At 43.8% G+C, this 11,875-nt stretch overlaps 1 protein-coding gene across 1 annotated transcript in view; it reads left to right on the forward strand.

Annotated features, from left to right (window-relative positions):
* Window positions 1-9,293, forward strand: part of LOC140852081 (annexin D5-like) — a 207,683-nt gene extending 198,390 nt beyond the window's left edge. Inside the window, exon 7 of the mRNA XM_073244847.1 lies at window positions 9,281-9,293. The gene's annotated coding sequence lies outside the window, so the exon portion shown is untranslated. The remainder of the gene's footprint in view (window positions 1-9,280) is intronic.
* The last annotated feature ends 2,582 nt before the right edge of the window (window positions 9,294-11,875 follow it).

The raw sequence follows: 11,875 nt of genomic DNA on the forward strand, positions 1-11,875 counted from the left end.
CTACTCACTACCCCTAGTGAGTATGCACATCTGGTCGTGTACATGTCATGACGTATAATGATAGATCTCACTGCCGAAGCATATGGAATCCTACCCATACCTCTCTCTTTGAGGTGTTGTCGGACAATCGCTCTTCGAGAGAAAAATTCCATGGCCTATCGGTAGATAGCCTTTCTTGAAATTTTTCATGCTGAACCTTTTCAGCATAGTATCAATGTACGTGGACTGGGATAAGCCAAGCAACTTTTTGGATCTATCTTTATAGATCCTCATCCCTAGGATGTAGGAAGCTTCTCTCAGATCCTTCATGGAGAACTGTGACGATAGCCAAATCTTTATTCCCTGTAATGCAGGGACATCATTCCCGATTAAGAGAATGTCATCCACATACAATACAAGAAATACTACTACTGGATCATTAGCCCACTTATAAATGCAGAGCTCTTCTCCGTTCTTAAAGAAGCCATACATTTTGATCGTCCTATCAAAACGTATGTTCCAACTCCGAGATGCCTGCTTAAGTCCATAAATGGACCTCTGTAGCTTGCACACCTTAGACTCATCTGTGGATGTGAACCCTTCAGGTTGTATCATATACACCTCTTCGTCCAGCTCTCCGTTTAGAAAAGCTGTCTTCACATCCGTCTGCCAGATTTCATAGTCCAGATGGGCAGCTATCGCAAGCATAATCCGAATGGATTTGAGCATTGCCACAGGAGAAAACGTCTCATCATAGTCTATACCATAACGTTGACGATATCCCTTGGCAACCAGACGGGCTTTATAGGTCTCCACCTTTCCGTCTGTGCCCCTCTTCCTTTTGAAGACCCACTTACACCCTATGGGTTTTACTCCTTCGGGTGGGTCAACCAATGTCCACACATCGTTGACCTTCATGGACTCATTTCGGATTTCATGACCTCTAGCCATTTCTCAGAGTCAGATCTCTGCATTGCATCCATGTAGGTGATCGGATCCTCATCATTTTCATCAAGTTCGACAGGATCACCATCCCGGACCAAAAAACCATAGTATCTGTCCGGTTGATGTGGTACTCTACCAGACCGCCTTAAGGGTGCATAATCAATGGGCTTCGGATCTGATCTAATCAAATCTGGTTCAGGTTCAGTAACATGTGTCGATTTTTTCACCCGTCGAACTTCGTCAAGTTCGACCTTAGAGGCAACAGTTTTTTCACTAAGGAACTCCTTTTCTAAAAAAATTGCCTTAAGGCTGACAAACACCTTTTGCTCATCAGCAAGGTAGAAATAATACCCTTTGGTCTCTTTTGGGTACCCTATAAAATTACACTTGTCAGACCTAGGTCCAAGCTTGTCTGTAATTAAACGTTTAACATAAGCCGGACACCCCCAAACCCTAAGGTACGAGAGTACTGGCTTACGTCCTATCCATATCTCATATGGCATTTTGGCTACAGACTTACTCGAAACTCTATTTAGAAGGTAACAAGCCGATTCGAGCGCATATCCCCAAAGGGAGATCGGCAGACCAGCAAACCCCATCATGGATCGAACCATGTCTAATAGGGTCCGATTCCTCCTTTCAGACATACCATTATGCTGTGGTGTTTCAGGAGGAGTCCACTGAGAGAGAATCCCATTCTCCCCTAGATATGTCAGAAACTCATTGAAAAGCTATTCACCTCCTCGATCAGATCGAAGAGTTTTAATATACTTCCCAGTTGTTTTTCTACTTCATTTCGGAATAGTTTGAATATTTCAAATGATTCCTACTTATGCTTCATTAAATAGACATACCCATACCTAGATAGGTCGTCTGTGAAGGTTATGAAGTAGAAAAATCCACCTCTTGCACTTGAGCTCATGGGTCCACATACATCAGAATGTACCAGACCTAAGAGTTCACTGGCTCGCTCACCTTTTTCAGTAAAAGGTGACTTGGTCATCTTCCCAAGAAGACAGGACTCACAGGTTGGAAGTGATTCACAATCACTAACTTCAAGAATTTCTTCTTGAGCCAACCTGTTTATCCTGTTCTTATTGATATGACCTAGCCTACAGTGCCAAAGGTAGACTTCTGACACATTATCTATTCTAGAGCGTTTATCGAAGTTTTGAACCACATTAACAGGCTGTGATAGTAAGTAAATTCTATTATTTAATTATCCAACAAATATTGTAACACCATTCAAAATGATATTGCAAATATTTCTTTTTATTAAAAATTATAACCGTACATGGCCAAAAGGCCTACAAAAATAATGTTTAATAAAAAACTTGGACAATAGTGACATTCACTCAGAATTACATTACGAGAATTGATTACAAGACTCATGATTCCTAAAGCTAGAACTGAAACTTTGCTTCCATCTCCAACGTTCAGGAACCTCTCGCCTTCATCAAATCTCCTACTGACCTGCAGACCCTGCATCGAATTACAAATATGATAAGGGCTTCCGGTATCCAATATCCAGGCAGTAGTATCACAAATCGAAAAGTTGCAAGGAGTTATCATATAATTACCTTGCTTCTTCTTTGGCCTGTTCGGGTCCAGGGAGGCAATGTATTGAGGACAGTTCCTCTTCCAATGCCCCTGCTTCTTGCAAAAGAAGCACTCCGCCTGGCTCTGGTCGTGCTTGCGCTTCTTGGTCTGACCCTGTGCTACTGCCCCAGCATGAGATTGCACCTTCTTATTTTTCTTCTTCTTGTTCTTCTTCTCCTTCCCAAAGGGTTGACGACGAGAAGAAGACCCTCCCACTACATTCACCGACTCCTTATGGAGTTGGTGATCCTTCTCAAAGTTCTGTAGGAACCCCAACAATCCGTGGTAGTTTACTGCAGGCTTTGTCATTCAAAAATGAGTAAGGAATGGGAGGAAGGACTTGGGCAAAGAATTAAGGATCGCATCCTTACCGAGCTGCTCGTGCAGAGGAAAGCCCAATTTGCTTAGGTGCTCAATCATCTCGATCATGTACAGTACATGATCAGTGACTGAGGCCCCATCCCTCATCCGAGCATTGAAAATGGCACAACTAGTTTTGTGCCTTTCAACGTCGTCAGGCGTGCCAAAGGAGTCGTTCAACATTTGAAGCATCTCCTGTGGCTGGGCGTTCTCAAACCTTCGGCTGAACTCGTCATTCATTGCTGCCAGCATAATACATCGAACGGTGGTGCGGTCATTGAGCCACTTCAAGTAAGTGTCTCGGATCGCCTTACTAGCGTTCGGAGCTGGCTCCTCAGGTGCTGGATCCGTTACTACATAAAGGATCCGCTCATGCTCAAGGACGATTTTCAATTTTCGATACCAGCTATCAAAATTAGGTCCCATGAGCTTGTCATTATCTAATAATGATCGGAGCGACAGGGTAGTGGCCATAGCTGCATAAAGGAAAACGAGACCTCTATTAGTACATAAATTAATACTAAAGACTTGGACTTTAGTCTAAAATTTTTTCCAATATTTTTACGAACTGGTAGCCCCATCCTCCAATTCGAGGAATTACTTTAATTCCTTAATGGGTACTAGAATCCACACAGACTACACACGAGCCCAACTTTGGTTGGTCAACCCATGTGCATCTATGGGTAGGTTCTTAACCAGTTATTTTTCTAAACAACTTCTAGTAATTGATTTTGCCCCAGAACCTAATCAGTAGGCTTTGGCCTCCACTGAAAAGATCTGGTTAGGTCCAACCATTAACATGACTTAATTTAGTGAATCGGACCGATAAATGATCAGGCCCGACTTTAGCCGGCCAACCTAACCACCATCAGAAAGACTCAATCAAATTATCATATTATGAATAATAATTCCATTAGCCAAAGAGCACCAGGCCTTTGGGCCTCCAATGATCATTGAACTAATGGACTTATTATCACTCACTTAATGGGAGGCTATGACTTAGTTATCATTATAACTTAATCATTTTAGAGACCTAATAATTTTTAAAATTTTATTAAAGAATAGTAGAGAAGAAATCATCCAGCCAATTTCAATCCTCCCACTGACTTCACCAAGTCAGATTAAAAAAAGATTTAATTAAAGCTGGCATTAGGAGCACCTAAATCAGTCACACTGATTTACCTAATGACATGGGTGAGCTCTAATCACCAAGTGATCTAATCAAAATCTAACTTACCAGATTGGCCAGGTAAGTGAGATCAGTGGTGGGGATTTGCCATTAACTCGTCAATGATCGAATCAATGCGAGTAGCTCCCGCTTAAGAACCACTGGTCAAAACTACCGAACTTACCTTAGACACCAACCGGTTCATTAGTTTTAATTTTGATCAACTTAGTAAATAGGGCTCCACCGCGTAGCCATGAATTAAGTCCATCTTGGTCTAGTTAAAGACATGGACCCATTCAACTACAACTATTGAAGTTGAGTCTAGAGTATCCTTGACCTAATCTAATTCAACTTTTGATTAGATTTGATCAATTACTCCATTTAGTCTATTTTTTAAGCTAACCTTAGGTCTAACCCAATTATGGACCTAATTCATCTAACCCATTGACCCACAAGTTTATGCAATTGTCTTAGGTCTTAATTCACAATTCTAGACCTACTAGACAATACTTGATTCTTTTAATTAAGTACTTGGGCTGATGGGTCAGGGTTTGGCATTTCGAAAATAAATTTTCAAATTTTGAAAGATTTTATTTTCTGTTCACCAAATGTGTTGACTCATTTCACAAATGGATCAGCACATTTCATAAACAGCAATCTCATTGCTCACTTCATAACAGAAAATAACTCAAAATAAATCATGAATTTTTTTTTTATTTTTTTAGATCTAATCTAACACATTCATGATAAATTTCTTAATTAAGTCCTTTCGCTGCTTCATCAGCATGGGATATAATTGCATCGGCACCCTTACCGCCATAGGAGACCCCATCGAATGGGAAGAGAGGGCCTTTAAACCCTACTTTTCTCCTATGATCGGACGGCCATGGCAACCAACCCAATTAGATTACTTGCTACTTGGATCAAGTATATCTAAATATACCAATTTTAAAATTTAAATTTTGAATTTCAAATTTTAAATTTCAAATTTCAAATTTCAAATTTGAGATTTCAACCAAATTTCAAATTTCGAATTTCCAATCTTTGAATTTTAAATTTTGAATTTTGAATTTTAAATTTCAAATTTTGAATTTCAAATTTCAAATTTCAAATTTGAGATTTCAACCAAATTTCAAATTTTAAATTTTGAATTTCAAATTTGAAACTTCTAACAAATTTCAAATTTCAAATTTCAAATTTCAAATTTCAAATTTTTTTGAATTTCGAATTTTAAATTTTGAATTTCAAATTTAAACTTATAGATTACATCTTAATCTACGCATGCATATGTATATCATATTCTAGAACCTGGCTCTGATACCATTTGTAGCGAAAATTTTGTGCAGGGGCAAAATAGTAATTTTAAAATTTTTTCAAAATTACTATTTTACAGCGAAATTATTAATTAATCTCATTAATTAATACTAATTAATCCTACACTAGGATCTAAATATGATACAACAGCATGTATTTAAATTTGAAATTCAAATTTGAATCAATAAATCTTTTACAGTACTGTGTTCAGAACACATCACCTTTTGCGGGTAGTCGATCACCGCAATCTGATCACTGTCGGGGGGCTCTGATCATCACGTCACAGCCACACAAATGTCTGACCTCTGTGGATCATCCACACGAAGCTCCCGTCTGATCAGCTCCTCACGAATGCTAGTTCGTGATTTCACCCTTTTGATGGCAGATGTTGATCGAACTCCTTCGATCAATGTGTGCCGACTCCTCGGATGCTCTGGATCATTTGCACGGTTGCTTGAGAGGCTGATGGATCTCTCTCTGAAATTTGATGGACTCACGACACTCGTGGCACACCAATCTCACTTCCCAAACCCTAGGTAGAAATCCTAGGGTACACACTAAAAATCCTGCGCTCAATTTTCTTTCTTTTCTTTCTTTTTTTCTCGAAAGGTTTTGGACCTTCACCTTACGCATATACTTTCCTCACGCCCAAAAGTTTCTCTCCTAAAATTTCTACGCACGTCCCACCTTTCTCCTCTTTTTAAAACAACGTCGAACGTGTCTTATCCGCGTGAGAGGATAAAGATAAGTGGTTGCACATTTGAATTCAAATCAAATTTGAATTCAAATGTAAAACCAACTCATCCCTATCCACTTGTGCATGAGAAGAGAAAGGGTGTGAGTTGATTTGTGCGTGAAGAGTTTACATGAGAAACATTTTCTCATGTAAAATATGGGGTGCACAAGATAAGACCATGGCGCATGGATTAGTTGGTTGCTCATTCAAATTCAAACTTTCTTTTGAATTTGAATGGCCAACCAAGTTATTTTTATCCAGATATTTGGCACACAAGGGTGGGCGTGGGATGGCTTCTGCGTGGAGAAAATTCATGAGAAGTTGCTTCTCGTGAATTTAAATATGCACAGAAGAAGTGAGGTGGCGCAGGGAGAAAAGTCAAGGTGGTTTGAACCTAATTAAGCCAACCTAATCTAAATAGGTTAAGCACAATTAGAATAAATTAAATCCAACTTAATTAGGCTTAATTAGGCTCAATAAAATCCTAATCAAATTAGAAATTAACTAAACCTAACCCCTGATCAAATCAGGGACTAAACCACCTTAGCGATTAGGTCAATATTTAACCTAATCGGGTCAATCCAAATGAATCCAATTCAATTGGACTTGATCCAAAAATAATTACTCAATCAAATTGAGTTAATTAGTGATCAAATCACTAATTAAACCTCTCATAAATATTGAGTCCAAATCCGATGGGCAATCAAGCATCAGAGACCATCGATATGAAACCCTGATCAAAGAGTTCAAATTTCAAATTCAAAATTTAAAATTCAAAATTTTGACCCCGGTACCCAAAATGTGTGGAACTCATGATCAGAGAATCCTAATTCTCAATCATAGAGTCTCAGACACATAAGACTCATAATCAGCCATCTGATCAGAAAGGAACCACTAATGTGTGTGACCCCGCAGGTTCGAACCTAAGCCGGTAGCACAGGAACCAATTCCTGTACTAATCGAAGTGACCATCTAGCAATGGTACCCGATGACCGGATAGGTCGAATAATCGTAATTGCAACATTCAGAACCTACGTGAATATGGTTACCGTATAATTCATCCCTTTTGACCCCTGTGTTTAGGACGACTCAGGGTTAAACTGTCAACCCTGATGATATCGTCTGAATCGTGCTCAACTCAATTAGTCCTGTGACTCCTCACTAGGACTACCCTGGCCAAGGTTTTGCTAAATTGAAACACGACTGTACATAGCTCCTAAACTAGAGTGGTCAATCCCATCTTGACACACGCACCGACAAGTCAAGTACTTGACTACACCCAGCAGCCTTCTGTCATTGAATTAGAAATTCAGGTAGTCCAGTGCCTAAGTGCAGTGAGTTGCTTACAAGTCACCGTGACGGTCTCAAGTCGGAGGGATATTTATACCCATATCCCATCGGAGCAAATCTTGACAGCAGAAATAGCTCCAGAGTTGGTCACGTTCAGTGCAGATGTACCATTACATCTCACCTGTATGCCATACCAGTGTCTCCACACTCTTTGGTTATGAGGACAACCAACCCATATGGCACACAATGACCTATGCTCGATAAACGTTGTCGTCCTTGGTAACAACGTATCATTTGGTCGCGAACATGTTTAAGGACTAAGCGACAAATCCTCCTTTGTCGAGTCTAAATAGTCCTAAGGACTTCACCACAACACAGGAGTTCATTAGAAGATGAAACATTTGTGATGAAAAAATATCAAAATAACTTTTATTTATTTATAATTCATGTACTAATACAAAAGGAGCACAACCGTCAACAGGCTGACGATTGGCTTTGGGACATTATTCCCAACATCCAGTACCAAAGCATAGTGAGTTGCTTGCAAGTCACTGAGGCGATCTCAAGTCTAAGGGACACTTATACCTATATCCCATCAGAGACATTCTCGACAGCAGAATACTCTGGAGTTGGTCACGTTCAATGATGATGTACCCTTACATCTTACCTGTATGCCATACCAGTGTCTCCATACTTCTTGGTTAAGAGGACAACCAACCCATATGGCCTACAGCGACCTATGCTCGATAGAAGCTGTCGTCCTTATTAACAGCCTATCATTTGGTCGTGAACAGTTTTAAGGATTAATCGATAAATTCTCTCTTTATCGAATCTAAATAGTCCTAAGGACTTCATCATAACAACGGAGTTCATTAGAAGATGAAAGCTTATGATGAAGATGCCAAATATATTTTATTTATTAACAAATCAATTACAATACTTGGTTGCTCAACCGTCAACAGCTTGACGATTGGCTTTTGAGATATATTTTCTAACAGATTCAGCCCACATTGAGCCCATAACGAGGTTCGCAGCGAAAAACGGAGTCCAACGGGACCAAGATCGCCTCAAATGAAGCTCAGACGGAGAAGATACGAGCTTTTGAAGTTGGTACGAGATCCGAGATGGCGAAAGACCGCCGGCGGCCGGCGGAGCAGCGGCGGCACGGCCGCAGGCGGCGGCGTGCGGCCCAAGCGGGGCCAAAGCATGGGACACACGACCCAGGCGGGCGGGCGGCCCAGTCGGGCGCACGGCCCAGGCGTGCGGCCCAGTCGGGCGCACGGCCCAGGCGTGCGGCCCGGGCGAGCGAGCGGCCCAGGCGGGCGCATGGCCCAGTCGGGCGCGCGGCCCAGCCCGTGCTCGGGCCCGTGCGCGTGGGCCGGCCCAGGCCCAGGTGCCCTGCCTGGGCTTGTACCCCGGTCCACTGTGGACCGGGCGATCTACGGGTGGGCTTGTGGATCGCGTGGGCATTTCTCACGGTCCACGGTACTATTCCATAGATCGATCGTGATCAGACGGTCCAGGGAGTTTTCGATCTTGATCCGACGGTTCAGGAGCTTGATTTGGCTTGTTTAGTAGACCTAAACCTAATCTAATTATGTTTAAACATTGTTTAAGCCCTTTAAAAGGGCCTGCGAGGCAACAGAGAAGTCAAGTAATCTGGTTTTTTGCCGTACGGAGCCGTACGAAATTCGTGAAGGAGGGAGAGAAGGCCGTATGCTGTGAGAGAAGGAGCAGGAGGCTCCTGGACAGTGGACGCCGGTCACTTCAGGGATTCAGGAGATTTTTCAAAAGAGAGAGAGCTTTTGAGAGGAAAACTTCTAGAGAGAGAATTGGGTGTACAAGGGTTGAGGGTGAAGTCTCCTCTTGTAAAAATTTTTTTTTCATAGTGAAGTTTACATGCCCCGTGGAGGCGAGCCCTTTTGTGGCTAATTCACGTATTTTGATTGTTTTATTTTGTTTCTTCTTTTTTCCTGCTACATCGTGTGGTACTGAAAAAGTCTTGGGAGGTGGTGTCCTGGCCAAACATCCACTCAACAAGTAGTATCAGAGCAAGGCGGTACAAGGACGCAGATTGCAGCGGTGGTGAGCAAGATTGAAGATGGAGAAGACAGGAACAATCAAGATGGAGATCAACAAGTTTGATGGTAAGAGCAATTTCTCCTTGTGGCAGGCAAGGGTGAAGGACGTGCTCATCCAACAGGAGTTGATCGATGCTCTCTTGTGCGATGAGAAGCCGACCACCATGGAAGTGCGGGATTAGAAACGGTTACAAATACAAGTGGTGAGTACCATCCGCATGTACCTGACGGATGAGGTGGTGATCTATGTGCTGAGCGAGACTTCTCTGATGGTGCTGTGGTCGAAGCTCGAGGAGTTGTACATGACGAAGTCTCTCATCAACACTCTTTTCTTCTGGAGGCAGTTCTACCAACTACGGATGACTGAGGGACAGAGCGTGCAGGAGCATCTCAGCCACTTTCAGAAGATCCTCATCGACCTCCTCAGCGTTGGCGAGAATATTGAGGAGAAGATCAGGGCGCTGGTTTTTCTGGCATCGCTTCCCCCTTCATACGAGTCCTTGGTGACTGCTCTTCTAGTGGGGAAGAGCACCATCAAGATGGATGAGGTCACCGCGGTGATACTCCATAACGAGGTTCTCAGGAGGGAGAATCCAGCTTCGAGCTCAAGTGACGGTAGCTCAGCTTTGGTGGCTTCTGGAGGAGCAGGAGGTGGTAGACAGAGCGACAAGAGATCACAACGAGGGCGGTCCAAGTCTAGGAGGGACTTGAGCAAAACCAAGTGTTACCAGTGTGAGGAGTTGGGACATCTAGCCAGAGATTGCCCTCAACCCAAAAATCAGACAGTGGCTGCTGTAGCGACGGCCAGCAGCGATTCAGATGGAGATGTCTTGAAGATATCTGACGAGGTATCTACTTCTTTCCATCAGTGGATATTAGATTCTGCATGCCCATATCATGTATGTTGCAGAGAGGAGCAGTTTGACTCCCTGGAGAATAGTGAGGGCACTGTATATCTGCCGGATGGATCGAGCTGTGTAATCAGAGGCATTGGGACGGTCAGCTGAAGGACACATGACGGTGCAGTGAAGAGATTGAGGGAGGTCCGATACATACTCGATTTCAGACGGAATCTTATCTCACGTAGCAGACTGGATTCGAGAGCTTACAGGACAGTAGCTGGTGGAGGAATCCTGAGGGTGCTACGCGGTGATAGGATTGTGCTGGAGGGGAAGAAGGGAAGTAGAGGATATTATTACCTGACGGAGAGCTCAGTACGAGGTGGAGCTTCGGGAGCCAAGTGGAGTCCAGAACGAGGTGGAGCTCTAGGAGGCGGATCGGGCACGAGACAAGAGACTCGGGAGAACGAGAGGCGACGTCGCAAGATGAGATTCCTATTGCCGCAGGACGATGCTTCTAGCAGGTCTCAGGTCAGGAGGAGCACAGCATATGATGGAGATGGGATCGAACAGCCTGGCTCGATTCTCATATTTGTCTATCCATGATCAGCAGGCGATTGTCTCAGAGCATGGGGGCGAGGAGATCCAGAAGCTCTCGGAGTTTGGAGAAGACCGAATATCGAGTCGAGGTGAAGATTGTTAGGATTTGATGCTTCGAGATTCAGTCCACATTGAGCCCACAACGAGGTTCACGGTGAAAAACGGAGTCCAACGAGACCAAGATCGCCCCAAACGGAGCTCGGACGGAGAAGATACGAGCTTTTGAATTCTGCACTAGATCCGATGCGGCGGAGGACCGCCGGCGGCCGGTGGTGGGCTGGCGAAGCGGCAGTGGCGCTGCCGCAGGCAGCGACGTGCGGCCCAAGCGGGGCCAAAGCACGGGACGTGCGACCCAAGCGGGCGGGCGGCCCAGCCGGGCGCGTGGCCTAGCCCACGCGCGCGGGCCGGCCCAAGCCCAGGCGCCCTGCCTGGGCCTGTATCCCTGTCCACCATGGATCGAGCGGTCCACGGGTGGGCCTATGGACCGCATGGACGTTTTCCATACATTTCTCGTAGTCTACGGCACTATTCCATGGACCGATTGCGATCGGACGGCCCAGGGAGTTTTCGATCTTGATTCGATGGTTCAGGGGCTTGATTTGGCTTGTTTAGGAGACCTAAACCTAATCTAATTAGGTTTAAACGTTGTTTAAGTCCTTTAAAAGGGCATGTGAGGCAACAGAGAAGTAGAGTGATTTGGTTTTTTTCCATATGGAGCCGTATGAAATCCGTGAAGGAGGGAGAGAAGACCGTATGCTGTAAGAAAAGGAGCAGGAGGCTCCTGGACAGCGGACGCCGGTCACTTCAGAGATTCAGGGGGTCTTCCAAGAGAGAAAGAGCTTTAAGAGGGGAACTTCTAGAAAGAGAGAATTGAGTGTACAAGGGTTGAGGGTGAAGTCTCCTCTTGTAAATTTTTTTTTTCATAGTGAAGTTTGCATGCCCCGTGGAGACGAGCCCTTTTGTG

The sequence above is a fragment of the Elaeis guineensis genome, chromosome 10, assembly GCF_000442705.2.
Source record: "Elaeis guineensis isolate ETL-2024a chromosome 10, EG11, whole genome shotgun sequence".
Classification (NCBI taxonomy): domain Eukaryota; kingdom Viridiplantae; phylum Streptophyta; class Magnoliopsida; order Arecales; family Arecaceae; genus Elaeis; species Elaeis guineensis.